Source organism: Misgurnus anguillicaudatus, chromosome 23 (assembly GCF_027580225.2).
Source record: "Misgurnus anguillicaudatus chromosome 23, ASM2758022v2, whole genome shotgun sequence".
In the NCBI taxonomy this organism is placed as follows: domain Eukaryota; kingdom Metazoa; phylum Chordata; class Actinopteri; order Cypriniformes; family Cobitidae; genus Misgurnus; species Misgurnus anguillicaudatus.
The window spans coordinates 38,623,157-38,627,094 of record NC_073359.2 but is presented as its reverse complement, the minus strand read 5'-3'; the positions used below and the strand labels follow the sequence as shown (position 1 = coordinate 38,627,094).

Sequence of the window (3,938 nt, the reverse complement as noted above, 5' to 3'; positions counted from 1 at the left end):
CCATAATATATCCCTCGCCTGGCATGGTTAAGGTTCTTACCTTCATGATCAGTTATCCTTGTTGTCCCACTTTTTGACTGCATTTCTAATGACACAGAAAACCTTTTGTGTTCTGCTATTCATACCAGAAACTGCCTTTTACATGCATGTGATCTGAGATAGGCATGCACGCATATATGGAATTGTTTTAAAATTCAAATACAAAGTACTATCACAAATTCACAGATATCACAAATACAAAATACTGTGTGGAAAAATGTATTTAAATACAAATACGTGGAAAAATGTGGGCACAATGGACAAAGTGTGGGCATACTGAGGGAAAATTGTGGGACCACTGGGCATTTTATGGGCGAACTCTGAGCACATATCTGGGTCTTTAAACCCATAAAAGCTGTTCATTTCTTAAAGTACAAAATAAGCTTGGCTGAATAATTGACTTGTTGAAAGTAGCAGTAACAAAAAAAGGCAAACTAAAAATGTTCAACATACATTTCTTTTACCCCTGGGTATAAAAATGTTAAAGGGGTAGTTCACCCAAAAGTGAAAATTCTGTCATCATTTACACACTCTCATGTTGTTACAAACCCGCATAAATTTCTTTGTTCTGATAAACACGAAGAAAGATATTGTAAAAAATGTTTGTAACCAAACTGTTTGTGTAAATGATGACATAATTTTCCTTTTTGGGTGAACTACCCATTTAAGAAAATGTAGGAAATTTGCTTGTGGATTGAATATTAAATTACTTTTATTTAACCACATAAAACCACTTATTACTAAACAGAAAAAGCAGGTCCAAGAACAATGTCTCCTCATGGGCACCAGTTGATATTTTCTCATCCGATTCTCTTCATCCTGCTCTCGGTCACTCCAGGTGTGTTGTCCTGGTTGCTTTATGGTTACAACATCTAAGTGAGAACATAAAAAATTAAATGTTAACATTAAAAACAGGGGTTGTCTTAACAAAAAGTAAAGAATGATCAATCCAATTAGGTACACTAATATTAAAAGGAATTTATCTTTTATTTTACCTTTGTTATTTAGTCCCAATTATGTATTGCTATACTCCATTTAAATACTTAAAGCCATATTTCAGACTGATTTTAAAATTACCCCATGATGTACTCACACTCAGTAACTTGAGATACACGCGTTCAGACAAACACATTTGGAGAAATTGGAGTTATTTTAGTAAATGTCCGAGCTTTTCCGAGCTTAATATGGGAAAAACATGGATCAGGGTACATTTTCTGACTTCCCAAAGAAGTGCAGCCTTTAAAGAAGTAATCCACAGCGCTCCAAGGGGTTAATAAAGGTCTTCTGTGGGTAATCAATGCTATATAGTAAGAAAAGATAATGTTTTAAACTTTATAAACTATAATAACTAGTTTCCGGTAACGATGTCTTGGAGTCACACGATTCAATGCGCAATGAGTGGCAATATTTGAGTATGGATTACCCCTGTGAAGGATGAATGCACTTTATTGAGGTTTAAAGTCAGAAGTTGTTCCCTAACTGTTGTTTTCTACCATTATAACGCTTGGAAGCGCAAGTAAAAAAGGGGCTATTTACACTTGGTATTAAGATGTGATGTTGTCGATCGGATCACAAGTGGACGATGCTAAAGACAGGTGTAAATGATGTTCAAAACATCTTGAGCTCGTCCACTTTTGACCACATTCAGAGGTAGTGGAAAACACTTTTGATCGGATTGCTTTTGTAGTGTAAGCGCGCATGTGGTAGAATGTGTTCCAACAGCCATAAGAGAATATCAAAGAAATATCAAAGAAACCTTTTACATATAAATGTACAAAACACTGTGCAGCATGTTTACTTACAAGCAGCGGACATAATATTAGTTGCATCCATTTAAACCCGTCATTACTCCTGCTCATGTTTAAATGACAGCCCACAGTCTCCACAGACCATCCCCTAAAAGTATTCAGGACAGAAGAGGTTGAAAGTGGACAAAACTGACAGATTTAAATACCAGGTGTAAACAGAATGTGTCCTTATCATCCACTTATGATCCGATTGACAAAAAAAAAACACATCTTAATACCAAGTTTAAACAGCCTCAAAAACACTATTACTTCACCAAAGTGTGTCATTCTGCTTATAAAAGAAATGTCCACGCAGGGAGCAAAGACGTTTCTCATGATGATGACGACTCACCTTCATGGATTCAGTCTTGCATAAGCCATGTGACACGGAACAGGAATTTGCAGAAATACTGATAGGAAAGGAAAAGAAACTGAAGTTAGTTTCAAGTTAGACATCTGTTCCCATTTAGAGATGTTCCGATACTATTTTTCTCTTCCCGATACCGATTCCAATACCTGGGCTCAGGGTATCGGCCGATACCGAGTACCAGTGTTGGGAAAGTTCACTTTCTACATGAACTAGTTCAGTTCACAGTTCACAAATTTTAAAATGAACTAGTTCAGTTCATAGTTCATATTTCAAAATTTTGAACTAGTTCACAGTTCCAAAAATAACTAATTTATAGTTCTTTTTTCCCATATTATTAAAAAAAATTATTGCCATTATAGCCCATATAACCACAGACAGCAATTATTTTATCAGTTTTAACACCGAAGCTAAATGCGTCAGATTTCATCTTCATATCCAACTTTAAATCCTTATCCAACCAGGTTTTACATCAGCATTGACTTGTCTTTTAATTTTTGTATTTGCTTGCACATACCTTGAAAGGCTAGCCGGTGCTTCAAGGGGGTTTTCCGGGCGAAAAGCGCTGCGAGGCATCGCGTATAGGACAACCGCACATGCACGTTAAATAGCGTGAGCTTAGTCAAAGTCTATATCAAGATCCAGAATATGCGTTAGCAGCCTGACTTATGTTAATCGTTAACCGTTTAGGACAAATATAATGCTATTTAATGTTAAATGTGAGTGCCGCGGCAGGGATCCAGTCAGTGTTGTATTGATGACGCATGCAGCCTGGTGGCGATGTTGCCAGATTGGGTGTTTTTTCCGCTAAACATTAAGGCCTATTTACAATATGTTTTAACCGGGTTTTCGCCTGGAAGACTCTATAGTAATCTGGCACCCTATTGAACGACATTAAACTGAGAGCGCGTGCCGTTCACAAGCACCAGAATGAATGAGTTCACAATAAGTTCATCAGGCAGTAATACAGTACGTTCAGTTCACGTTCGCTCAAAATATGAACGCGTTCATGAACTTTCGTTCAATGAACTCGTTCAGGCACAACACTGCCGAGTACCGATCCGATACCTGGGTGTGTCTCTGTATAATATACAGCTGTACATACTACTAGCCCTGTATGAATGGATATAACTGTTTTATGGTGTGCTTCAGACTTATTCCTGTATAAAACATTAACAAATACATACAGTGAACTACAGTATTTTTATTATCTGAAAGACATTTAACAGTAATATTTATTTTTCTTATGAGAAAATCAGCCACAAATCTAACACTGTAAACTGAAAGGCTGTTTTAGTTTTAGAATAATTGGAAAAATCTGTGGAATTCTTCGGGATGGTACGCCTCTTTTCCAGATGTGCAGTTTATAAATCACAAATGATCTTAAAATTGTGCGCATGCTGAATGCTTTTAGAACTCCGCCTTGTAAACGCCCCTAAATTAATTCATTAGCATATAAATATTAAATTTTCAAAGGCCAAATTCTCTGACTGCTACAATGGCGAGTGGTAAGAAAACATATTTGTTGTCGTTTGCTTAAGTTTTTAATATTTCTAAATTCTAACATGGAAACTTTATTGACATCACTCAAGTTAAGGCGATTATTAGTGGATCTTTCAATTCACGGGTTTCATTTAAATTTAGTTTTACACGTAGGCTAAACATATATTATATATTATATTTGTGTCTTTAAAGTTTTGTTTCAGTTTACCATGCCTCCTGCGCGGCGGTGTTAAAATAAGTTA

The 3,938-nt window shown here is 36.2% G+C and overlaps 1 long non-coding RNA gene across 1 annotated transcript; it reads right to left on the bottom strand.

The window, feature by feature from the left end:
• Nucleotides 1–3,519, bottom strand: LOC141359549 (uncharacterized). The gene is made up of 4 exons (XR_012366045.1): nucleotides 2,711–3,519; nucleotides 2,179–2,236; nucleotides 1,842–1,935; nucleotides 1–911 (listed from the first exon to the last, which is right to left on the bottom strand). It is a non-coding gene; the product is annotated as an uncharacterized lncRNA (long non-coding RNA).
• Nucleotides 3,520–3,938: the final 419 nt, after the last annotated feature.